General features: G+C 43.3%; 1 protein-coding gene across 2 annotated transcripts in view; it reads right to left on the reverse strand.

Annotated features, from left to right (window-relative positions):
* The window catches only part of LOC126260852 (glucose transporter type 1), a 522,947-nt gene extending 508,751 nt beyond the window's left edge, over positions 1 to 14,196 (reverse strand). For both annotated transcript variants that reach the window (XM_049958265.1, XM_049958264.1), the window contains exon 1: positions 14,059 to 14,196. The gene's annotated coding sequence lies outside the window, so the exon portion shown is untranslated. The remainder of the gene's footprint in view (positions 1 to 14,058) is intronic.
* Between the last annotated feature and the right edge of the window lie 13,334 nt (positions 14,197 to 27,530).

Here is a 27,530-nt window from a genome sequence, read left to right on the forward strand (position 1 = left end):
CAAATGGAACCCCCATTTTTATTGCATATTCGCATTATTCGCAAAAAAACACACGCGATTTATTCAAAGCATTGTTTTCAATTCGTGCTAGACGGCGCTGTAAACGACAAATATATCAAGTGTGCCCATTTTTGCAATTAAGAAACATCGCTTTTGACTCTACGTATCATTTACGATGCTGACGTAAATCTGTGTTCTAATGGCTGATAGCCGGCCGTTGTGGCCGAGCGGTTCTAGGCGCTTCTGTCAGTTCTGCTACGGTCGCAGGTTAGAATCCTGCCTCGGACATGGATGTGTGTGATGTCCTTGGGTTAGTTAGGTTTAAGTAATTCTAAGTCTAGGGGACTGATGACCTCAGATGTTAAGTCCCATAGTGCTTGGAGCCATTTGAACCATTAATGGTTGATATTTAAATATCAATACCGCGCTTATAAAGGCCGCGGCTGTGCAGTAGGGCGTGCCGCTTGGTGTGATGCTGACCGATGGAGCGAGCGTGTGTGTGTGTGTGTGTGTGTGTGTGTGTGTGTGTGTGTGTGTGTGTGTGTCCACGGCAGACGCGCCTATCACTTCATGGGCATTTTATCTTTTTACAATGGCTGAGGTCCGCATTCCACTTTATGGTGGTTGTATGGAAACAGACACCGAAATCCGTCACCCTGATGGCGAGGATCGAAAATCAAGCATTGCGATGGTTTGGGGACTCACCACAATCAACCCCGTAGTAAACAGAAAACTACGTACCATACAAACAGCCTGTTTGCCATAAATGTTAATGTCTAGCCATATGATTTCTACTGTAAAATGAGATTTGCAACACTCGAGTAACGTTTGAACATCAGTATCAACTTTTAGAATACAAAGGATAACATTTACACCGTTAATGAAATGTAGAATCAGATGCATCGCTTCTTAATTGAAAAAAAAAAAAAACAGTCACACTTGATAATTGTTGATTACAACGCCATCTACCACGAATGGGGAACAATGGTTTGAGTAAACCGTGCATATTTTGTGACGTATAGTCAGAATATGCAATAAAAATGGGGGTCCCCATTTAAAAATACGAAGATGACCCTACCCAATCAGGAGAAGTGGTTAGAAGTTATAGCACAGACGGATGTCCCATTTACTAGTATTAACTTTTCACCTAGGACTTTTTTCGTACTGTGTCGTTAGTTGTCTCAAGTTAAAACAAACACCCTGTATAATATTGTCCAACTTTGTACTTCCGCAATGAAGTTCTTAATATTGTATACAGTTACTCTTTTCTCCATTGATAATAGCGCACCTAAGGCCCACTGTACTAACGAACAAATTGGGCAGTGAGCAGAGAAATTAGAGTTACTGACTGGACAATGTCTACAGGAACTACAAGCAAGCAGGGATGCGTAAGGCAGATGGCCGCGGCTCGCAACGGTACTAGAGGTGGTTTAGTGGGCTTCAGTTGACGCAGAGAACATTCGTAACGCAGTGAGCAAAGCATCTGTCCTGTTTCTTCCGGTTCGCTGTGAGACTTTAAGGCAATGCCTTGCGAAGACTTCCGCATGGGCGACTCATCGTGGATAATGAGACACATCCACTTGCTCACTGTACCCAGCTGTTCTGCAAGAGCAGTCGGCTGTTTTTATAAAATTACGCTCTATATATACGCCACCGAACGCTTCTCCCAGTGCGAATAATAGTAGTGTACAGCAAATGGGGGATTTGAGTCTGGCGGCCTGTCAACAGATTGTCTGTGTGCCGGACCGAGAGTCAAACCTGGGACCTTTGTCATTTGCGAGCAAGTGCTCTGCCAACTGACGAGGAGAACACGGCAAGTCCCAAACCAGATTTCCCAAAAGTTCTCACAGCGGGAAAGGATTCAAAATAACCGAAAACGTGTCTCGGCTTATCCCTAGATACTCGGCTGTTTCTGAAGAAACAACGGTAAGAGTTTTCGGCGTAATTTAGATGCCTTTTAGCTCGCGACCATCTCAGCCATTTCATCTATTCATGTCTGTAGAAAGTTACTACACGAATATTTCTTATTAAGTCAGAGGCTACAAGGGCGCTAGAGCTATTCAAGGACGACTCTCAACCCGCCCATCATCCCCACTTCTCAGGTCATCAGTCCCCTAGAACTTAGAACTAATTAAACCTAACTAACCTAAGGGCATCACACACATCCACGCCCGAGGCAGGATTCGAACCTGCGACCGTAGCGGTCGTGCGGTTCTAGACTGTAGCGCCTAGAACCGCTCGGCCACCCCGGCCGGCTATTGTCTTTTTACCCCAGTGTGCGGCTAAGTTGATGAACAGAGCCGAATGTGCTGATAAAGAATAATTTTTTAGCTTTGGAATTTTTTGTGACGAAAGGGCCGTAAGAAGAGAAGTGGCTTAGAACGAATAAAAACTTAGTAATATATCAACAGTATTGTAGTTTTACTCCAGTGTACGTAAGGACTCACTCAAACTTGAAGATGTAACAATATAACAGGAGCATTGCGACAAAATCTCAAGCTTATTGAAGAATCTGGTACATATTTTTCTAATACCCTTCCAACACCACCATCACCACCACGGCTCTGCAGTTCCATATTTTTTTGTATTGTAGAATTCATACTCTATTTTTCACAACTTCAGCAATTGCATCCATGACTGCTTGCTTCTTTCGGCAATGCGTTGTTTTTTCTTCCAGATATATCTCATTTTTGAATTTTTCGGATACCTGCAGTTTCAGTTCTAATGCAATAAAATGTAAGTAATTTTAAAAATCTGAGGGGCTTAGCTAATGGTCTAAGTTAAGAAGAAAGTTGACAATCGTCGTTAGCTCCGTCCAGTTTGTCGCCTAGCAAATGGCTCTGAGCACTATGGGACTTAACATCTGAGGTCATCAGTCCCCTAGAACTTAGAACTACTTCAACCTAACTTACCTAAGGACATCACACACATTCATGCCCGAGGCAGGATTCGATCCTGCGACCGTAGCGGTTGCGCGGTTCCAGATTGAAGCGCCTAGAACCGCTCGGCCACAACGGCCAGCGTCGTCTAGCAGATATTTCTAATTCAAATAGCGTTCCAGGAAATCAGTTTCTCAGAACAGTTAAATCATACGTCAAGTTTTTTATATTTTAGTAATACTTCAAAAATCACACGAATAAATAAAATATACTAAATACATGCTAACGGTTACGAAGTGGCGTGAACAACTTGCACGCAGTGGGCTGAAAAACACGTTTGCATTTGGCGAACTATAGGAAAGCTATGATGAAACATTTGGGCTTGACACGGCTGACAAGAGATATTTTTTTTTACTGGATATTAGAGCCTTGGGTCACTCATGTGGTATCATTAACTGGTCTTCACTTATCATCAAGTACCTCAGGTCTGGTTGGAAACAAATTTAGTTACACGAGATGCATTGCTTAAGGGGAAAACAACAAATCGAAACCAGCAATGATAGCTTAGAGTGGTCTGAACGATGAAAATCTTAATGCACATTAAGTTGGGTCACCAAGACAGCATTATCCACCAGTTTTACACAAATCAGACAGTTGTTGTCAAAATACAAGAGTGACCCAAAATTTGCTGGAGTAAATAGATGTGTTCGGCAGGAATGCAGCCTTTCCATATTTCTCTTCAACAGAAACAGTGGGGATGCAATAAACGAACATGAAGATACACATCTTTAAGAAATAAACTATAAATGAGGAAAACATACAACGCTTAAATTTGCAGATGATATAGCTGTTTTCGCGTAATCTGAAAATAGGGTCGAAAACGTCGTAGAAGGCATCAACAAGATTTTTCAGAAAGAGATAATATGAAAATATATAAGAAGAAAGCAAAATCCTTGTCCGTAGTAAAGTTTCAATAGCAGTAAAACTCCGTCTGGATGGAGAGAATCTGAAGCAAGTGCCCACGTAGTAGAATAACGGAGGTTGGTAATCATGCAAGGAAATTAAATGTAGACTTTACAAGATACTATTCAACAAGAAGAAACTACTAACACGAAAAATCGTAGTTTAAACACCAGGAAACTTCATTAAACAATTGTTTGGAGCTTTGACTTATATGCCTCGGAAACAAAGACAGCTGGGGAGCCAGAACGGAGAAGACTGCAGGTTTTTCAGGTATAGAGTTGGAAAAAACTATTTCATGTACAGAAAGAATAACCAGTCATGTGAGAAGAAAAACCTTTGTGGAGGACTATCAAGGAAAGAAGATATTGTCCATTCACTGCAAATTAATAGAAGGAAAAATGCCAGGGGAAGAACGCACGAGGAACATTAGACAGGTAAACCAACCTCTGAAATCGACAACGTATTGGGAACTGAAGATACTTGCAGATGATAGGAAAAAGCTGAGAAGTAGAACTGCTGCTGACCAATCTTCGGATTGAGGAGGAGAAGGAGAAACTGAAATATACAGGATGTCTCAAGAAGAATGTTCAGTATTCAGGTTTATGACAAAAAGGCTTATTTGAAGCAAAAAGCTTGGTACGGTCATATTTCCTATTTTGAACACATTTAATGTGCAACTGTTTTTGGGCCAGTGGCGCGCACTGATGTCTCTTACCCATCAATCTTTGACGTTTGATTCTAGCTCAACCTACTTCGTTGCTGTCAACCTCTTTGCTTGGGTTGTTTTTCTGTCATGAAACTAGCACACTGAACGCGCAGTTGTCCATGGTATGTTGTGAGTGAGGTGGTGCGAGAGGCTAAGAGGGTATCACAGAGAAGCTTGTGATAACTGCGTTTGTACAGGCGCTAGCTAAAATGCCACACATCTAAACTAATAAAGACTACGCAGATAAGTAGTATGTTTATGCATTGTTAGTGCTCATGCTGCTGACGAAGAATACCGTCGGCGCGTTCTGACACGTCGAACTCCTGATCGTAGAGTTTACCAGCGTGAAACAGGCATTCTTATAACTTCCCACTTTTCTTCTGAACTTGTGGTTTAACAACCTGTTCGGGAACGGCAATACACCAGGCGACCGGTCTACCCGACGGGAGGCCCTAGCCACACGACATTTCATATGTTGTTGAAATGGTGCAGCGTAGTTCTACCACAAGCACGTACCAATGTACCACGAACAGGTGTATGACGAACATGTCATTCGGAAAACCTTTACCCATTTCAGGTACAGCGTGTCCACAATCTTCACACCGGTGACAATGCAACAAGAATTGAATTTTATCACTGGTTAAATGACAGTCGTCATTTGCTTCCAGTAATACTATCCACTGATGAAGCTTCTTTCACACGGAATGGAATCAATAACACACGTAATAATCATTGATGGTCGCAGGAAAATCTACACGCCGCAGTAGAAATTAATTTCCAGGTTCGTGTTTTGATCAATGTTTGATGCGGCATGATCGATAACATGTTGACGGGTCTAGTCATTTTAGAAGATCGAATGACAGGATCGAATTACTTACATTTTTTGGAAAATTCAGTTGTTGACCAACTTGAGGACGTTTCTTTGGTCACGTGGTCTGCAGTGTAACTTTCAGCATGACAGACCCTCCACATTTTGCCAAATGCGTAAGGGGCCATCTCAGTCGCACTTATCCTAATCACCGGATTGGTCGTGATTGTACAATTATCTGGCCAAGACCGCCACACCTTACCGCAATAGATTGTTTATGGAGTTGGGAGAGGTCTGAGATGTACAAACGAAAGGTGGATATGCAAGATGAACTGCTTGGAGGCATCATAGAGGCTGCCGTCCTCATTATGGAGCGTGCAGAGGGCCTCAGACAAGCAATACAATATGTTCTCCAAAGAGTGCACAGATGCACTGAAGTTGACGGTGAGACATTCGAATATTTACTGTGAACTGTACAACAGCAGTAACGTGACGTGCACTATAATGCTTAGAGGTGAATGTGAATGTGAAAGAAATGGGTATTTTTCAGTTAATACTTTGTAAAACGCTTGTTATGTTTGTAAACCTGATAACGTATCGAATAATATAGAAAATAAAGAGCAATGTACATTAATTGCGTTCTATTCTGGAAACCATTCGGAATAGGGCTTATGTCCATTTTTTGCTTCAAATGATCGTTCCTGCCATGTCCCTCAATACTAAAGATTCCTCGTGGGGCACTTAGTATGTTTAAAAAGAAAATTACACGGAAGTTCACAGTTGCCCTAAGGTAATATGCCTAGTCTGTGACCGAGCGAGGTAGCGCATTGGTTAGACACTGGACTCGCATTCGGGAGGACGACGGTTCAATACCGCGTCCGGCCATTCTGATTTAGGTTTTCCGTGATTTCCCTAAGTAGCTCCGGGCAAATGCCGGGATGGTTCCTTTCAAAGGGCACGGCCGACTTCCTTCCCCGTCCTTCCCTAATCCGATGAGACCGATGACCTCGCTGTCTGGTCTCCTTCCCCGAAACAACCAACCAATTTAGTCTGTGTTTTCTACTGGTCTCTCGATATACAGGGTGATTCAAAAAGAATACCACAACTTTAAAAATGTGTATTTAATGAAAGAAACATAATATAACCTTCTGTTATACATCATTACAAAGAGTATTTAAAAAGGTTTTTTTCACTCAAAAAAAAGTTCAGAGATGTTCAATATGGCCCCCTCCAGACACTCGAGCAGTATCAACCCGATACTCCAACTCGTTCCACATTCTCTGTAGCATATCAGGCGTAACAGTTTGGATAGCTGCTGTTATTTCTCGTTTCAAATCATCAATGGTGGCTGAGAGAGGTGGCCGAAACACCATATCCTTAACATACCCCCATAAGAAAAAATCGCAGGGGGTAAGATCAGGGATTCTTGGAGGCCAGTGATGAAGTGCTCTGTCACGGGCTGCCTGGTGGCCGATCCATCGCCTCGGGTAGTTGACGATAAGGTTTCATAACTAACCTTTTTCGTAGGACTCTCCATACAGTTGATTGTGGAATTTGCAGCTCTCTGCTAGCTCTGCGAGTCGATTTTCCTGGGCTGCGAACAAATGCTTGCTGGATGCGTGCTACATTTTCATCACTCGTTCTCGGCCGTCCAGAACTTTTCCCTTTGCAAAAACACCCATTCTCTGTAAACTGTTTATACCAACGTTTAATACACCACCTATCAGGAGGTTTAACACCATACTTCGTTCGAAATGCACGCTGAACAACTGTCGTCGATTCACTTCTGCCGTACTCAATAACACAAAAAGCTTTCTGTTGAGCGGTCGCCATCTTAGCATCAACTGACGCTGACGCCTAGTCAACAGCGCCTCAAGCGAACAAATGTACAACTAAATGAAACTTTATAGCTCCCTTAATTCGCCGACAGATAGTGCTTAGCTCTGCCTTTTGTCGTTGCAGAGTTTTAAATTCCTAAAGTTGTGGTATTCTTTTTGAATCACCCTGTATATTGAGGTCCACCAAGTAACATTTTAGTGAAGTATCAAATCCATTATTTTATCCAGTTTTCACGTTACTGGACTTTTCCCTACATGATGTGTGAGAGAATTCAGGCTTGTGGTGACAGTAAAAAAAGCAAGCAGCAGACCTGTTACAGGAGAAGGAGCTTAATTCCGACGTTTACCTCATAATGTGCCGCGGAACTCCGTAACCCAGTGCCTTTCTCCCCGAGGCCACCTGTTACTGGGCAGGTGGGTAGGCATGCGACACAGAAGACGACGCGGTAATTACACGCTGGCGGTGCGTCGCAGAGACCAAATCACAGTCGGCATGTTGCTCCACCGCCACCAGCAGCGGTTCATTCGGCCTTCGGGGGTGGAAGAGGCGGCGGCAGGAGCGAGTCTTTCAGCCGGCTGCCAATGAGACGGGCGCAATCAGACGGCCGGCGTCCGCCACTAATCTGCGACTGCTCCTTTATTCCCCGTGATGAATGCCTTGGCGGAAAGGTCCGCCTAAACCCTTTCTGATTACCGCTGCGGTACGCGGAAAAGAATGCTGACTCGGTCGCCGCGTTCCTCGCTTCCCGACGACTGTCGCCTCCGTCGGCGTTCGGGGTGCCCTCAAGGATATGGCTGCTTAATGGCGGTCGCTTTTCCGTCGTGGAGTATTTTAATTGCTAGGATGTCTCATCAGAGAGCTGAAATAACAGGTCCACCGGAGAAATTGATATGCAGCACAAAAACGCTTTGATGTCGCTTTGGCAGAACCGCGGTGTCTCGCTTACCGCACTGGGTACAACCAGTGTAGTGCTCAACATGACAGAACTGTGCGTTTCAGGACTGAAAGTGTCAGAAGTGTACACGTTCTCTCTCCTAATTCGTTGTGAGCTCGGAATTCTAACATTTGTTGAGATTAGTAGTACCTGGCGAGGGAGGACAAGGACAAGAATACTCTGAATGCTACCTTGTTCCTATCATGATTTTAGCTTTTTCAGATAGGTAGTAGTACGTCTTTACCACCATTCCTCCTTGCTTATACTCATGGTGATACAAAAAGCATCCCACTTAATTGGGAAGCCCTGACTCAAACACAGTGTTGCCAACCATCCTAAATTAAATAAGGTAAATATATCTTAAAAAACCTAGAAAAAACTGAAATAAAACAAAATGTGTTATTTTTCAGTTTCATTTTTGAAATAATTATACTTTGTAACAGACTAGCATGAATTTATATTTATTTGCGTAATTTGAAATCATCTGGACAGTAGAGTAATACAAATAATTATATATGAAGCCGTGAATGTGTAAAATATCTGAATTACTCGTACATGTGCTTGACAATACGGGAAGAATAGACCCGCATTTTTAAAAGTTCAGAACGCATGATATGTATCATTATACATGTTAATTTAAACGTTAATTTGTATCCATGAAACCTACATTTAGTATTACTTCACCGAAATCATCTATGCGTCATAGTGAAGCTGACACCTGCGTAAGACTATTCTTCCAATTTTGTTTAAAATGGAACATGGAATAATGTAATCCTCACAACACTTAGTGTGATGTCTAAGCCGTTCTCGTACTTTAAGAATAGTATTAAGTGTCTCAGAACTCAATCTACGGCGAAGTTTCGTTTTAAGTACAGTCATCTGACTACACACTCTCAACTTCTCGTTAGACCTTGCAAGAACAAGCATCAGTAACGTGAAAAAAGCCAATGCTTTAAACGGATTTTATCCAGTCACATCTCCGTGCTTATATATATGCAATACCGTTGGACATATTGTTCCCTGGCGGTGTTCCTAGCCTGACGAGCCCAGAACACACACCAACACAGCTTTAGTTTCCTTTTTGTGCTTTCTGATTCAATATAATAATACATTTTCATGGGATTTTAAAGTGTGTTTCGATCTGTTAGTTCAAAACAAATAATATCTCTATAATCAACATGAATTTTAATTCTTTCCTATAGTCAGGGGAAAAAAGCAGAATGACTGCAAAAAAAAAAAAAAACATAATTCCGGACCCCAGCTAAATCACTCATTTGTCAGCTAAATGATATAAAGATGAAGCCAGAGTCAGCTTTAAAAAGGCTGATTGTGCAACACTACTCGTACAGGTATGTTTGTCGAAACACCCATTGTATGTATCATCAGGTTACCTTCCATTCGGAAAGTGGATACACTCAGCGACTGTTATGTGACTTATAGACTGCAGCAATCAGTCGTCCTTTTTTAGATTTTATTACGCAAATCCAGATTTCGGCTAGTAGCTAGCCATTCTCAATGTACTATTTTTTCTATTGTCAATGCATGTAAGTCCTATTGTTCGGGCGTCGGTCACAGTTCTTTGAATCAATACGTAACAAAATCTTAAAAAGGACGACTGATTGCTGCACTCTAATTTATAAGCCATTGATGTAATTTGTAGTTACAACTACGATCGACAGAGGTCACTGCTCCGTGTAGTACGTAGTTTTATGTTAGAATATAATAAAAAGGAAAAAAAAATATAGTACGTCTGGGGCGATTGTTATTTCGCACCGTGTCCACAGTGTTGCTGGTTTTCGCCCACTGCGACCGAGTGTATAATTGTTTCCGTCTTTACGTGTTGTATTGTCGATTCAGCTTTTTATTACAGGTAGAATAATGACATATACATGCAGGATCATAGAATTCTCTGCTCTTAGATACACTCTGCAAAAGACGACTCATGAATAGCTCTTCAAAGTTTGTACCATCATCCATCAATGTTCCTCCACTACGCTAGGTACTGCGTGGAACATTGAATAGTGGTACACATTTGGTGCATTGTTTGTGCTGTAAAACTGAATGAGAGGGTAAACGAACTTCGTGTATTTAAATCGAGACAATATTTTCAGTTTCAATTTGTAATGGAACACTGTAGAAAGATGGTAATACTCCGTTCCGAAATACCTCTAAGGTAGTGTTCATCAGACGAATATGCAGGCTGTAGTGGTGACCCAAATTACATGCCACATGCATACCAAAACAGGGTGATAAAGCGTTATGATAAACTGTACAAGTTAGGACCATTTTTTGTCTCTGACGGGTGACAATTTCTTAAACGCCTATCATCCAAATGGTAGTTTTGCGCACAGGTGCCCATCTGCTTAGGAAAACGCAAACCTTTCTTCCAAGAGTACCACGCTGCATGTAGTGTTACATGTGGGAGGTTCCTCTACTTCCGCAAGGATAACTCTTGCGTCCAATAATGGCACGTAACGTAACACATATACCACCACTGTTTTTTTTTTTTTTTGAAAAACGTCGTAACGTCTGTTAATGTTCTTATTCTAATGTAGTTGTATAGCTTTTCAAGCTCGAAGTGTCACACGCGTTAGCAGAAATTAGTAAACGATAAGTTCGTTGAAGTAATTAATATATTAACTTTTTTGAATTTTTTTTTTGCCCACTGCAACAACTTTCCGTGTTAACAGGCTAGTTTGAGGAACAGGAAAGAGATCCACAATGATCGTATTTGTGTTCCAGATTAGTGACTATTGGTCTAAACACGGTAAAGATTCCGAGACTATGTTCCCAGAAGAGTCAAGCAACATCTTGAGAAATTACGGCTGGTAATAGTAGACGATGGATCTCATACTGAGGCTTACTAATATCGTTCCCACGCAACATTCGTTACTGGAACGGGAAAGGGAGGGGGAGAGGAGATTATAGCGGCGCTAGAACTCCTGACCACACCCCATATGGTGGTTCGTATAGCACTGATTTAAATGAAGCAAAATAAGTTTCCGCTTACGTGCAGTCGAAAAACATAAAAAGAATTAACTGAAGCGTTCGATATTGGATAGCTAATTCAAAACCAACACCACCTTTCAACCTAATCTAGACCTCAGTCTGTGCTGCAGATTAGTATGTCGTCACACCGAAGATTTCGCATTCACATCCGTTTGCTTCAGCCAACTCTCAGTCATACTGTTACTTTCGAACCTAAGCTAGATCTCGGGTTGCACTACAGAGCAGTATTACCACAAATACAAATGCAAACTGTCAGTGTCCTCTCTTTGTCTGCGCACATATGACGTTACAGTCTGTCCCCGGTAGCTGAGTGGTCAGCACGACAGACTGTCACTCCAAAGGGCCCGGGTTCGATTCCCGGCTGGATCGGAGATTTTCTCCGCTCAGGGACTGGGTGTTGTGTTGTCCTAATCATCATCATTTCATCCCCATCGACGCGCAAGTCGCCGAAGTGGCGTCAAATCGAAAGACTTGCACCAGGCGAGCGGTCTACCCGACGGGAGGGCCTCGTCACACGACATTTCATTTCATGACGTTACAAGTCCCATCATTACGTTACGGGCTGAAGCTGATCCCACAGTATCAGTCAGCCTCTTCACTACTACTGCCACGAAATGTGACTAGACTGTGAGCGTGGAGGAAGGAATGTTGCTAAACTGTCACTGTGGGATGTAAGCGCCAGACACATACGAGAGAGGTAGAATATAAGCTCAAATGGTAGGTAGTTTTCAACGAACATTTCATGGAAGAAAAGTTAGTGTATGCCCGCCGCTTTTCGAAGACTTGGTAGAATTTTAGTAATGAAGGTGGCTGCCATAAGGGAACCAGACAAACCGAGTGAGGTACCACAGTAATTAACATCGAACTCTTATCCAAAAGCATTGAGGTACACATCCTACGCGGTCATCTTAGTTAAGTTTCCCGCATGTTACATTATTTCAAGCAGCTGGCAGTATCATGTCTTCAAAAAGGCAGTGGCCGATTTCTTTCCTCAAATTTGCTTTAACCTTAGAACACCAAAGGGTGGAAAAATGTATCATTGTAATTAAACTATTTTACTACTCCATGTTTTATTCAAATTTATAGTATATCCACCACGTAATTACAATTTTTACCGAATGCTACGTCATATACAAAATAAGTAAAAAATGTCCAGTTTTACACCCTAGCCCGCCAGTACCTGATTGACGGTAACCGAGAACTGGTACCAACTCCAATTGTAAATCTATTAGGGTTTAGTAATCTAGGGTTAATGATGGTGTTCCTCATGAGACAAGTCCCAGCTTGTTTCTTTTATACAAGTACGAGAGAAACATCAGTTATTTTATGGAGTGTGTGAGTTAAAATATGCCGTATCAATCCTATTAAAAACTGACTCCTCCATGTTGTTTAGTGGCCACGAGATTAGTAAATTTTATTTCATCGTTTGGCCGTTATTTTAAATGTTTGGCCGCATGCTGAGGCAATAAAGTCATGTGCATCATGTAAACATTGCTCTGTGTGGTGCTGTGTTTTAAGTACTGTATTTTAACTGCTTAGGTGTGGTGTTTTCTGAGGCGGAGGTTTGAAGACCAGCGCAACATATGCCTACGCGACCTAGGCAAACCGCATGAAAGTCACACTCAAGGCTGGCCCTTTTACCAGAGTGCGCACGCAAAACAATTGTTTTGTTTACGTTTACTCTCAGCTGACAGTGGCTGCAATGAGCGCCGATCGTCGGAGGATTTTCTGCATTTTGCTTCAGTTCTCTGAAGTTGCAACTTAATTATTAAACAATCATCCGCGAAAAGCCTCATGCAGCTTTCAATACACTAACGCTAACCCCTCCCTCCCAAGTGATCACGACGTCAACGAGACACTGAGAAATATTCTGTTTACGTTTGTGTTCAGTACTTGTCACTAGTAAGGGCCTCTGCTATTAATGGAATATTGTTGATAATTGTTGTCAAGGAGTTGATGGCAAAATTCGATCCACAGTACAATAAGCAAGCAAACGACATTTCTGCCAACATGACTGACCACCGTGGCAGAAAGATGGTAATCGGCGCATAAACGTCATGCTCTCAAAAGGCTCCTACAACCGATTATGTTTCGTAGTACACTTCGTCAATAAATCAGCCCCATCTGGTGACCATAGCATTAATATGAACTCGTTTGAAATGCAAAGTCAGTTTCGAATGTGAAGACATATCCACGGAATAACTCAAATAATAGTAGTACTTTAAATTTGTTGTCTTAAGTGTTTATTGCACACCCAACGGAGCACATGTGTCCTTTCGGCGCTTCTATAGAAGGGAATGCTTTCGTTTCAGCGGCGTTATTACTCAATCATCGCAAAATAGCTGTGTACCTCGTTTACTGCAATACATGCAAGACGCAATTTGGGAACTAACGACTGCGTCAAATTACACAACACACGCTTCTGGCCTGTTACATGATATTCGGTCATTATGTGGGATATAGGCCGTAGAGCTCACTACAGCAACGCGAGTTTAAATGAGTTCTGTCATCAGTCATCACGACTCGCGCCCGTTTAAAGAGCCACGCTACAGTAGTGCCAACTGTAGCGGCCAGCGACGAGAAAGCATGGCCTGGTGCGTAAAAGCCTGCTCTTGACCCGTTCACGTAACACTGGACAGGTATCCGTGCAGTCAAGGTCACGCATCACTTGAAATCGCTCAAATGGTTTATCTGACCAGTCGTCTGTTTAAGAGCGTGACCCACCGACATCGGTGTTTGTACCCTCTGAGCAACGGACGATTCCGTTTATCCTGACAGCAAACAGAGGGAAGTTACTATTCGTTCTTAGCTGTTGCGTGTTGTCTGGACGGACATCCAGATGTTAGGCGGGATGACAGTAAAAGCAACAACGGGGTGGAAATGAGTACCTCAGAGCGCCTAGCGTTCGCGTGCCGCTCACCTCCTCGTAGCGAGATTTCTCCGCACGTGACTGCTGTAATACGGCTGCGTTCACACTTCCGACCACGACTGTTGTTGCCACAGGACTGCCGGCTGCGGCCGCGTTAGCGCGAGAGAGCCACAAGGCTGCCAACCACGGCAACAGCGGACCCCAGTGACTGGCCTGGCACGCCAGCCGGGGCCTGCCTGTTCAACGCGCGGTTAGGCCGCTTTCCAGGGACCTCGAGCGCCACGTTCGAACGAGACGGCTTGCGCGACTGCTTCTCCCCCACTGCTGTATGTGACTCATTAAGGTGCTAAAAGGGTGTTAGTGCTGCAGGCAGGTGGTTTTGCCTTGTCTTCTTCTACATCTACAAGGTTAATCTGCAATTCACACTTAAGTGCCTGGCAGACGGTTCATCGAACCATTTTCATACTACTCTCTACCATTCCACTCTCGAATAGCGCGTGAGAAATATGAATACCAATCTTTCCGTTCGAGCTCTGATTTCTCTTATTTTATTATGATGATCATATCTCCCTACGTAGATGGGTGTCAACAAAATATTTTCGCATTCGGAAGAGAAAGTTGGTGATTGAAATTCCGCAAATACACCTCGCCGCAAAGAAAAACCGCCTTTGTTTCAGTGACTGCCACCTCAGCTCGCGTATCATATCAGTGACACTCTCATCCCTATTGCGCGATAACGCAAAACGAGCTGCGCTTCTTTGCACTTTTTCGATGTCCTACGGCAATCGTACTTGGTAAGAATCTCAGCAATATTCCAGCAGAGGACAGACAAGTGTAATGTAGGCTGTCTCTTTAGTGGGTTTGCCGCATTTCTAAGTGTTCTACTAACAAAGCGCAGTCTTTGTTTCGCCTTCCCCACAATATTATCTATGTGGTCTTTCCAAATTAAGTTGCTCGTAATTGTAATTCCTAGGTATTTAGTCGAATTGACAGCCCTTAGATTTGTGCGATTTATCGTATACGCAAAATTTATCGCATTTCTTTTAGTATCCATGTGGATGACCTCGCACTTTTCTTTGTTTAGTGCCAATTGCCACTTTTCGCGCCATACAGAAATTCTCTCTAGATCATTTGTAATTGGAATTGGTCGTCTGATGATATTACTAGACGGTAAATTACAGCGTCATCTGCAAACAATCTAACGTAATTTATGTAAATTAGGAACAGCAGACGGCCTATGACACTACCTTGCGGAACGCCAGGTATCACTTCTTTTCTACTCGATGATTTACCGTCCATCACTACGAACTGTGACCTATCTGAGTGGAAATCACGAATCCAGTCACACAACTGAGACGATACTCCATATGCACGAAATTTGATTAATAGTCGCTTGTGAGGAACGGTATCAAAAGCCTTCTGGAAATCTAGGAATATGAAATCGATCTGAGATCCCTTGTCGACAGCACTCATTACTTCATGGGAATAAAGAGCTAGCTGTGTTACACAAGAACGATATTTTCTGAATCTGTGTTGGTTATGTATCAATAAGTAATTTTCTTCAAGCTGATTCATAATGTTCGAGTACAGCATATGCTCCAAAGTCCTACTGCAAATTGAAGTGAGTGATATGGGTCTGTAATTCAATGGGTTACTCCTGTTTCCTTTCTTGAATATTGATTTGACCCGTGCTACTTTCCAGTCTTTAGGCACAGACCTTTCGTCAAGTGAGCAGTTGTATATGATTGCTAAGAAAGGCGCTATTGTGTCTGTATACTCTGAAAGGAACCTGATTGGTATACCATCTGGACCGGAAGACTTGCCTTTCTTAAGTGATTTGATTTGTTTCGCAACACCTAAGATATCTACTTTTATGTCACTCATGCTAACAGCTGTTCTGGTTTCGAATTCTGGAATATTTACTTCGTCTTATTTCGTGAAGGAATTACGGAAAACTGTATTTAGTAACCCAGCTTTAGTGGCAACCATCATCGGTAACATTTCCATCGCTATCGCGCAGTGACGGTATTGACTGTTTTTTGCCACTGGTGTACTTTACATACGATCAGAATCTCTTTGGATCTTCTACCATATTTTGAGACAATGTTTCATTGTAGAAACTATTAAAAGCATCTCGCATTGACATCCGCACTAAATTTCGAGCTTCCGTGAAACTTACCCAGTCTTGGGAAGTCTCATTAGCGAAGTGGGCCGGCCGCGGTGGTCTAGCGGTTCTGGCGCTGCGGTCCGGAACCGCGGGACTGCTACGGTCGCAGGTTCGAATCCTGCCTCGGGCATGGGTGTGTGTGATGTCCTTAGGTTAGTTAGGTTTAAGTAGTTCTAAGTTCTAGGGGACTTATGACCTAAGATGTTGAGTCCCATAGTGCTCAGAGCCATTTGAACCATTCATTAGCGAAGTGAGCGACTGACCTATCTCTGTCAGAGGAAGTTCGTTGCCTACATTTCCTTGATCTTCCAGTGTTTCCCTTACCATTCGGTCAATATCTGACTCACAGATAATTTTGACTAGCTGTAAAAGACACATTACGCTTGGAATTAATTTCATATGAAAAAAGTCGTAGAAATAGTAATATTTCAGGTTTAAAAACACTCTCGACAGTTAAAAATACTCTCAAGTACTCTTAAATCCACTAAAGTATTCAACAGCACGTTAATTTGAAGTAAAGTACACTATCACGCACTTATTCACTTTTTTATGCAACACCGAGTACATTCCGAAGCATTCCAGAACATTCAAAACATTCGTAAATATTCGAGAACGTAAAAGCAAACTTAGGAACTTTTCAGAACATTCTAAAACATTCAAGAGCACTCGGAAACATTAAAGAACACTCCTCGATAATCTACAACACTCTGTAATATTCTAGAACTTTCGAAAATATTCGTTGACGTTCAGCGACATAAAACTTGAGAGCATTCTACAAACATTCTCGAACTTTCTGGAAGATACAGTAACATTCTGCAGCCTTCTAGTACAGTCTCCAAAGTTCTAGAAGACATGTGTGGTGTATTGAGGGCTACCACACCATAGTCGGTTGCAGAGTTGTAGCGTTACGTCAGGGTAAACCACGCTTTGTTTATTATATTATATATTGATTTGAGGACTCCTGGAGTAAAACCTTGAGAAGATACTCATTCCTACTACTTTCTAAGCACGCCCGGCTAGCCGTGCGGTCTAACGCACTGCTTCCGGAGCGGGAAGGCGTGCCGGTTCCAGGCACGAATCCGCTAGGCGGATTAGTGTCGAGGTCCGTTGTGCCGGCCAGCCTGTGGATGGTTTTTAAGCCGGTTTTCCAATTGCCTCGGCGAATGCGGGATGGTTCCCCTTATTGCGCATCAGTTACATATACTATGTCGGCGATTGCTGCGCAAACACTGTCTCCAAGTACGCGTACACCATAATTACTGCCACGCAAACTTTGGGTTACACTCGTCTGGAATGAGGTGTTACCGAGGGCGGTGGGTGGGGGTGGGGTGGGGGGGGGGGGGGTGGGGGGGTGGGAGGGGGGTCCACTGGGGGCCGAACCACACAATAACCCTGGGTTCGGTGTGGGGCGGCAGTGGCGTGAGTGGACTGCTGTAGTCTGTTGTGGGGTTGTGTACTACTGAGGGCTACGGCAGAGACAGTCTCTCCGTCGTTTCTTGGTCCCCAGTTCAATACATGCATACATGCATACTACTTTCTGACGCAGCCGTCGGTTAAGAAGCAATGTCGAATAATGGAAACGACTAGTGTCGAAACCGGTTTATCTAAAAAAACACTATTTGCAGTCAAACTTAGTAAGTTCACGGACGCTCTATATGATAATACTTCTATCGGTATTTTTTTTCTATTCAGGTGTGACAGCCATCTTTCTTTACTATCGTTGGTTCTGTCTTTTCTTTTTAAAAAATGTTCAGGTCTCTCTGTACTCCATTTTTAAATCTATACAATCTCGTGCAGCCTTCTACGGAGATATCATTTCTGACACATGTATCTTACTAATTGTAAGAATTCGTTATCCACATCCCGTGAAATTTCGTTCTTGTTCATTTCTCATTTTCCTAGATAATGTTCTTCGGATGGCTCTACATGTGGCCCAGTTATTATGCAGCTTGTGATGTATGTCAGGTTCAGTGTATAGTTATCCCGACTCTAATAAAATCTACGGAAAAAGTAAAAAAGGACATCAGATAGAAGACTACGATGATTGAGAGAAGTCTATTGTAGATGTTCCTCCGAAGCGATATCCGAGCCGGCCGATGTGGCCGAGCGGTTCTTGGCGCAGGTTCGAAACCTGCCTCGGGCATGGATGTGTGTGGTGTCCTTAGGTTAGTTAGGTTTAAGTAGTTCTATGTTCTAGGGGACTGATGACCTCAGATGTTGAGTCCCATAGTGCTCAGAGCCATTTGAACCAACTATTCGAAGCGATATCCGAACCCCGGTGCAGTCTGATGCTTTGCGTGACTGGAGAACATTTTCCAAAAATAAGAATCGAGGTCTTGTAACGTAACTTGCGAGTAAAATTCAAGATAATGCAGGAGAAACTGCCGATAGTGTCTGGTTACAAGACTGGTGGTAAACTTGAGGAGTGCATCGCATCGTAACAGTATGAAACGATACTGAATGGGACGACAAAGTAATAGAAGCAGTAGGTAAAGCAAATGGAAGACTTAGATTAGCTGGAAGAGTTCTAGAAAAGCGCGGTGCACCTGTAGAGGAAACGCTGCTGCAACCACTGTTTGGAGTTCTTGCCATGGGTGCATGACAATAGATGTGGAACAAACACAGAGGCGCCCTGCTGGAACGCAAAAGGTCGGTATAGCCTACAGGAAAGTGTAATAGGCGTGGCTATGAATCATAAAGGCTGTGTTGTTCTTGGTAAACCCTCTTGTATAAGTTTAGGGAACCGATATTCGATGAAGAGACAATCTACCAGCCGCTACGTAATGAAGGTTTTAAGTCTGAGGTACTGTCGTTTTCTCAGGCAACTCTAAGGGCTAGAATTCATCTGTAGTCGTGGACAACTCCCAGCCACAGGTGAACCATTTTTGGAAGAGTGAGGTTATTCACTGCTTTTCCTTCGTGTTTGTCTGCATTACATATCCCCTATGTAACACATCTGGAATAAGGTTGGTTGGAAATTTATTCCAACCATACTTTAACAACCCTGACGTTCCGTGGACGAGCACACGATGCTGAGGTGACAGAAGTGTGAGATCCCCTCATATTGGGTCCAACCTCCTTCCGTCCGGTGTAATGTAGCAACTCGATGTGGCATGTGCTCAACAAGTCGTCGGAAGTTCCCAGCAGAAATATTGAGTCATGTTGGCTCTATAGCCGACCATAATTCCAAAAGTGTTGCCAGTGCAGGATTTTGTGCACCAAGTGACCTCTCGATTACGTCCCGGCCGGCCGGGGTGGCCGAGCGGTTCTAGGCGCTACAGTCTGGAACCGCACGACCGCTACGGTCGCAGGTTCGAATCCTGCCTCGGGCATAGCTGTGTGTGATGTCCTTAGGTTAGTTAGGTTTAAGTAGTTCTAAGTTCTAGGCGACTGATGACCTTAGAAGTTAAGTCCCATAGTGCTCGGAGCCATTTGATTTGATTACGTCCCGTAAATGTTCAATGGGATTCAAATTGGGTGATATGGATGGACAGTTCATATACTAGAACAGTTCAGAATGTTCGTCAAAGCAATCGCGGACAAGAGTCGCATGGTGACATGGCGCATTGTCATCCATAAAAATCGTTGTTTGGGAACATGAAGTCCATGAATGGCTGCAGATGATCTCCAAGTAGCTGAACACAAACATTTCCGAACACAAACATTTCCAATCAATGATACGTTCAGTCGGATCAGAGGACCTAGTCCATTCCATGTAAACACATTCCACACTATTATGGAGCTACTACCAGCTTGCACAGTGCCTTGTTGATAACTTGGGTCCATCGCTTCAATAGGTGGTGGTGGCGGTAAGTTCCTATGGGACCAAAATGCTGAGGTCAGCGGTCCCTAGGCTTACACACTACTTAATCTAACTTAAACTAACTCACGCTAAGTACAACACACACACCCATGCCCGAGGGAGGACTCAAACCTCCGACGGGGGAAGCCGCGAGAACCGTGGCAAGGCGTCCTCAGACCGTGCGGCTACCCCGCGCGGCGCTTCATGGGGTTTATTCCACATTCTAACCTTACTCTCAGCTCTTACCAACTTATTTTGTCACCCATCTGACCAGGCCATCGTTTTCAAGTCGTCTAGGGTCCAACCGATATGGTCACCAGTCCAGGAGAGGCGCTGCAGGCGATGTCGTGACGTTAGCGCTGGCGTCGATCGTTCATTAACGCCAAATTTCACCGCACTATCCTAACGGATACGTTCGTCGTACGTCCCACATTGATTTCTTCGGTTATTCCACGCAGTGTTGTTTGACCGTTAGCTCTCGGTAGTTCAGTGAAGAGCGTCGGCCACGGCTTAATCCGTAGCGAGAGGTAATGTCCGAAATTTTGTATTCTCGGCACACTCTTCACACCCTGGATCTATGAGTATTGAATTCCTTAACGATTTCCGAAACGGAATGTCCCATGAGTCTAGCTTCAATTATCATTCCGCCTTCAAAGTTTGTTAATCCCCTTCGTGCGACCATAATTACGGCGAAAACCTTTCCACACGAATCACCCGAGTACTAAAGACACACCCGCCAATGCACTGCCCTTTTATACCTTGTGTACGCGACACTACCGCTATCTGTATATGTGCATATCGCTATCCCATGAAATTTATCACCTTAGTGTAAATGGCGCAATGATATTCTTCACAACTGTATCGAGGCCCACTTAATTTTATGCTCCCATCGGATATGTCGTGGATCATGAGAATAAGAGATTAGGGTGCGTAGCGCGGATCATAAACAGTAATCTTTTCCTCGCCCACTCTTTCGTTTTTTTATTTATGTATCAGGTTCTGAAGGACAGTAGGAGCCGAAGCTAGTTATGGAACTAGTCAGTACATAGTTTACGGAAGGCATATGAAAAAATTTATGAACAAAAGAAATTGAAGAAGCAATAAACCACAAAAAATTGAGAAAGAATATGCGAATAAATAACACCTTACCTAGTAAATTTCTCAACTACTGCAAGGAGCTCTGTACCGGGTGGAAGGACTGTGCCACAACTAAACCTTTCAGTTTAGATCTGAATACTTGTTGTTTATCGCACTTCTTTTAAAGTCCTCCTGGAAGACGATTGGGAATGATGAATATTGCGCCCCTTTCTCTACAATGCTTAAAGGAAATGTTTGTTGTTGTTGTAATCTTCAATCCGAGGACTGGTTTGATGCAGTTCTCCACGCTATTCCTGCGCAAGCCTTTTCATCTCCGCGTAACTGCTGCAACCTAAATTCATTTGAACCTGCTTACTGTTTTCATACCTTGGTCCTCCTCTATAATTCTTACCGCTCCCGCGCCCACACGTCTTTCCACAACGAAACTGATGACTCCTTGATGGCTTGAAATGTATTCCCATCTTTTAGTCATGTTGTGCCATTTTTTTTTCTCCATAATTCAGTACCTGTTGTTTGGTACTCGATCTACCTACCTAAAATGTAACATTCTTCTGTAGCAGTACATTTCAGAAGGTTCCTTTCTCTTCTTGCCAGAGCTGCTTATCGTGCACGTTTCACTTCCGTACACTTCAGACACATGCGTTCAGCAAAGACCGTGCGTTATTCAAGAGCAAATCGGTAAATGAACTAGAGTAGAAAGTCGCTAATATTGGAACGAAGTACGTTGCGTCACGCACTATGCAGACGTAATTATAACTTCGTAACATTATCATGTGGATTACAGAGAAGCTGGCGGACCGTCTGCGTTACTGCTATCCTGTGCTAACAGCAGTTAGAGAATCAAAAGAGAGGAACATGGAGAATACTCTTACCTAGGAAGCGAGGTGCACATGATGGGAGTAACAAGAGAGAAGCAAACAGATGGCAAAGAAAGTTTTCTTTAAACATCTAGGTGTATTAAATATTAACTGAAATGGTATGCTGGAGACGGAAAGTGGAACGTTGGAACTAGAGAAGAATTTACAAGTGTCTAAAATGTAGTGCAGTAGATTGCTATAAAATATTTAGTGAACAAATTAAGAATGAAATAAAGACGTACTGGAAATAACAGGCTAGGAAAGAAGACAATCAGAAATCCTTAGCAAAGGAGGGACGCATTAGTGGCAACTGCTAAGGCATTCTGGAATAGCTAACTTACTACTGGAAGGAGTAGAAGCAGAGAACAGTGGTAGGGGCAGACAACAATAACAGTGCTGATGGCTTAAAAAACAATAGCCGGCCACTGTTGCCTAGTGGTTCTAGGCGCTTCAGTCCGGAACCGCGCTGCTGCGGTCGCAGGTTCGAATCCTGCCTCGGGCATGGATGTGTGTGATGTCCGTAGGTTAATTAGGTTTAAGTAGTTCTAAGTCTAGGGGACTGATGACCTCAGATGTTAAGTCCCATTATGCTTAGAGCCATTTTTAAAAAACAATATTCGTTATGTAGAGTATTCGCTATGTAGAACGTGTCAAAGATTTACATCAGGTCTCGTAATCTAACGGATAAAGACAGCTGCACGTAATAGATAGAGCTCTAAAGTGAAAGTCACTCAGGCAAAAATATTAAATGTTTTCATTCACACTTTCTAATTTCACATTTTATTAATGAAAATGAAAAAGTCTGTATCTTATTTGGTTCTAAAAAATGCCTATCACACGAAGACATCGATTTTGTGTTGGTTGAAGTGTTTGTTGTATGTTCGTAAATGATTATTAAATTACGGACCTCATAAATTCACCCATAAAGTCGGCAGCGTGGGTCGTGTGTTTCCAAAAACAAAACTAGCACACGATCGGATTTCTGTGTTTGTGCATGTTTTTAAGAGCGTGCATTTATTGCAACCTGGTACAAATAGTGGATGAGTAGGGGCGTTGAGGAATTTTACACATTAAATAATTGGAGCTTGCAATAAACATGACGACTTCCGACTACTGCCGTCTTCTTCTGATTCCTGTATGTAAGAAAGAGGAACAAGAAGACAGACGCCATGTGGGATGTAAATAAGTGACTTCGAGAGAAGTAAAACTGCCCACTTGCTTGTTACTTTCAGCACATAGAAAGTAAGAAGGTAAGTTTATAGTTATTAGTGCTACAGACGAATGCTTAAGATTGGATGGGTAGATCACATAACTAATGAGGAGGTATTGAATAGAATTGGGGAGAAGAGGCACAACTTGACTAGAAGAAGGGATCGGTTTGAAGGACATGTTCTGAGGCATCAAGGGATCACCAATTTAGTTTTGGAGGGCAGCGTGGAGGGTAAAAATCATAGAGGGAGACCAAGAGATGAATACACTAAGCAGATTCAGAAGGATGTAGGTTGCGGTAGGTACTGGGAGATGAAGCTTGCACAGGATAGAGTAGCATGGAGAGCTGCATCAAACCAGTCCCAGGACTGAAGACCACAACAACAACACGGTGATTTACTTCTATCTGAATATGTTATTAAACTTGAATTTATTGCATCAGTGCATGGATTCGCTTTCTAAGTATAAAGGTATACATAAGATTATGATCACATTAGTATGTACTGGAAGATGGAAGTGGCCGGCCGCGGTGGTCTCGCGGTTCTAGGCGCGCAGTCCGGAACCGTGCGACTGCTACGGTCGCAGGTTCGAATCCTGCCTCGGGCATGGATGTGTGTGATGTCCTTAGGTTAGTTAGGTTTAACTAGTTCTATGTTCTAGGGGACTGATGACCACAGCAGTTGAGTCCCATAGTGCTCAGAGCCATTTTTTTGAAGATGGAAGTAATGGTGCACTGAAAGAGACCAGGCGCGCACACCTGTGGAAAAGAAATTGGAAGAAACTAAAATGAAGAAGAAAGGAAGGAATGAAAAAAAAAAACGCTGAGTTTAAGAAGAAGAATGGGCAGCCAGAAAAGGAGGGACAGAAAACGAGATGGAAACACCAGAGTCATCTGAGGTATCGTATGTTTCCAGCACTGTCTTGAGTTTTTTATCACGTGACGATATTATATACGTTCATTTAAATGTGAAATGTCTTTATAATGTTCAAGTTGCTTAACTATATTTGTTTATATATCTGTATGAAGCTTTTTAGGGGAGTAAGCACGTCTGAAGAAGGCATCTACTTGTCGAAACCGGCAATGTGAATATTTTTTTTTATATATTGAAGCGACCGTGACGTAATAAAGTATTATACAAACATTTGCAAAGGACGCATACTACAAACTGGCAACTTGTGAAGTCGACGAACGAGCGGAAATGCTTTATCTGCGTCAGGACAATCCAGATGATGGCTTTAGCTGCCTAATCACATTGGGCGAGTGCTGACTGTATCACTTTGACCCGAGAAAATTGAGCAAATCAAGCAGTGGAAACATTTGGATTCATCACAGTCAAAAAAGGCGAAGACCCAACCATCACCATGTAAGGCGATGCTGAGAGATTTTTTGTGACTGCCGTGTTGTGGTGCTAACAAATTATGCTCGGAGGGTTCAAACCGTCACAGGACCGTCCGATCGTACACGCTCGAAACAATGATACAGCGACACCTGACCTGCTACTGTATCTCACTGCTATACACCCTCGGAAGGATGGCATCACTGAGTACTGCTCAGTGACGGCATCTCGGAGGTGGCACTTACGCCAAGCGGCGAAGCAAGTGTGTATCACTAGCAAGAAGTGCTGAGGATCGAGGACGCCAGTGAGATTGTAGTTGCACCGAAACGACCTCAGTATCGATGCCGCCCGAGAACGATTACAACACTGCATTAAGGAACCAGCCCCACGGCTACTGCCTCGGTGTCGCTCCATTAACTGCAGGTTTCGCTGGCAGACAGCTACGCCGGCACAGCCCGCGTTGCCAGACGGCAGGGCAGAGCAGGGTGTTACGTAACGGCCGCCAGCCCTGCACTTCTCGTTCCAGCGGGTGACGGCCTATCACTGTAGCGCCCGCCACCTCCTGCGTCTGTTTGTTTGGGCCCGATAGAGGAGCGGTTACTCGGACGCGACCTTGCCGAGGCTGTCCTCCCGTCGGCAGCTGCGCACTACTGTCGGAAGCGGAAGCGCAACGCTCTTCGTTAGGCCCGCACAGTAGGCGAATTGTCGTCAATTGAAACTTTCTGTATTTACTAAGTAATTGGCCACACAAAAAATCTACTTACCAAGTGGCGGCAGGAGAACGCACATACAAAATAACGTTACAGTTTGTAACTTTTCGGAGCCAGTGGCTCCAAATTTTGGCAGAAGGGCTGAAGGGGAAGGAAGAGGTATGAAGGAAAGGAACTGGTAGCGTTTGGGAAAAGGGTTAGAGTTCGTAAAAGTCGCCCAGGGCGGACGTGATGAGAAGGAGTGACTCATTCCGTCTGACAAATCTCCCCTGACCTCGGGGTCTGGGCAACGTTTTCGAATTCTCAGCAGTTCTTTTCCTTCACCCCTCTTCCTTCTCCTTCAGCCCTTCTGCCAGAAGAAGGAGTCACTGGCCCTGAAAGCTTGCACACTGTAATATCTTTTTGTACGTGCGTTCTCCTGCCACCGCTTGCTGAATAGATTTATCTATCCAGTTACTCATATTTTCAGGAATTGGTTATTTCGTTGATATACGAGGGTGAGTCAAATGAAAACCTTAAATTTGTAATAACAAATCGAAATTTTGCGCTGTTATCCTGTAAGTTGGTAAGCGTGCTACAAAAAGCGTACAGAATGGCCTGTAGGTGGCAGCATAGAGCAGATGCACACATACCGTCGCAATATCAGTATAAAGATGGCCGATCCACTTGCGACTTGCACCAGAGAGGAACAGCGTTCTGTTATTCGGTTTTTTCGTAGTGAAGGTGTGAAACCTATTGAAATTAATCGACGAATGAAGGTTCAGTACGGTGATGCATGTTTGTCACAGCAGCAAGTCTACGAATGGAGTAGGAAGTTCACAAATGGTGTGACTTCAGTGGAAGATGCTCCTCGTCCAGGTCAGGAACAACGAATTGTGACTCCACAGAACATTGCAGCAGTTGAAGCCGTAGTGAAGGAAAACTGCCGAGTGACACTGAATGACATTGCAGCATGTTTACAGATTAGTAATGGGTCAGCACACCACATTGTGCATGATGTGCTCCAGTTTCACAAAATGTCTGCAAGATGGGTGCCACGGCAGCTGACACCTGAAATGAGAGAACGACATGTTGATGCTTGTGAAAAACTTCTTCGGCGCTTTGAACGAGAAGGTGGATAACTTCCTTGCAAGAATCGTTACTGGGGACGAAACCTGAGTTTACTTCCACCAGCCGGAAACGAACAGAGCGAGCAAGGACTATCGCCATTCCTCATCACCAAACCCAAAGGAGTTTCGAACAGAGCCATCAGCAGGGAAGGTTATGCTGACTCTCTTTTGGGACGAAAAAGGCGTCATTTTGGAGCATTACATGCCTAGGGGGATTACTGTCACCAGTGCATCATACACAGATCTCCTAAAAAATCATCTGCTGCCTGCAATCAAATCAAAACGACGTGGATTGTTGTCAGCAGGTGCCCTTTTGCAACATGACAATGCAAGGCTCCACACTGCCCGTACAACAGTTGCAACAATCACAGACCTGCACTTGAGTGTCTTCCTTACCCACCATACTCAACAGACCTTGCCCCAAGTGATTTCCATATGTCTGGACCACTCAAAGACGCAATGGGATGAAAGAAGTGCCGTTCTGATGAAGAGGTACGCCACGCGATGCATGAGTGGTTGCGTGGGCTACCAAAAGAATTTTTTTCTAAAGGAATTTATGCACTTTGTAAGCGCTGGAGAACTTGCATTGAGCGTGGGGGAGATTATGTTGAAAAGTGATATAGCTTTGTACCACTTCTGCACAATAAATAATATTTAAAACAATACTTAAGGTTTTCATATGACTCACCCTCGTATTGACTTTGTATTTTCTGACAGACCTGTAACCTGTTACTGGCTACTAGTATCTATTACCGACACATTACTGTTTTCATTTCAAGACATTAATTTTTTGGATTATTATCCCCTGAGATAAGCGATAGAGAAAAAAATATATTTGTCACCGATCTGTAACTATCACTAAAATTATTATCAAACCTTTGGAAAGGAATTAGATTTTATTCAAGTCGATAAATAAGGTAGCCTTAGAAGTAGATATAGCGCGGTCGAATATTTGCAAATTGTAGAACGGAATAATGCGTATGATTTATCACTTTGTCTGTGAACTTATGTTACTATACTGAAGAATATAGAGGGTGAATCACTTAAAACTTACATCGCAAATATTGCGCAATTGGAAAAGTGCTATTGACGTGTGGTTTTCACAGAATAGATTGGTAGTCAGGGGCTAGAACTATTAGCCAATCAACCGATTGTAATAATACTTGGAAAGCGCATTTTTTGTGCATATACTTTTTAAATGGAACAATTTCTACTGACATTAACAGACTGAAGG

The sequence above is a fragment of the Schistocerca nitens genome, chromosome 5, assembly GCF_023898315.1.
Source record: "Schistocerca nitens isolate TAMUIC-IGC-003100 chromosome 5, iqSchNite1.1, whole genome shotgun sequence".
NCBI lineage: Eukaryota > Metazoa > Arthropoda > Insecta > Orthoptera > Acrididae > Schistocerca > Schistocerca nitens.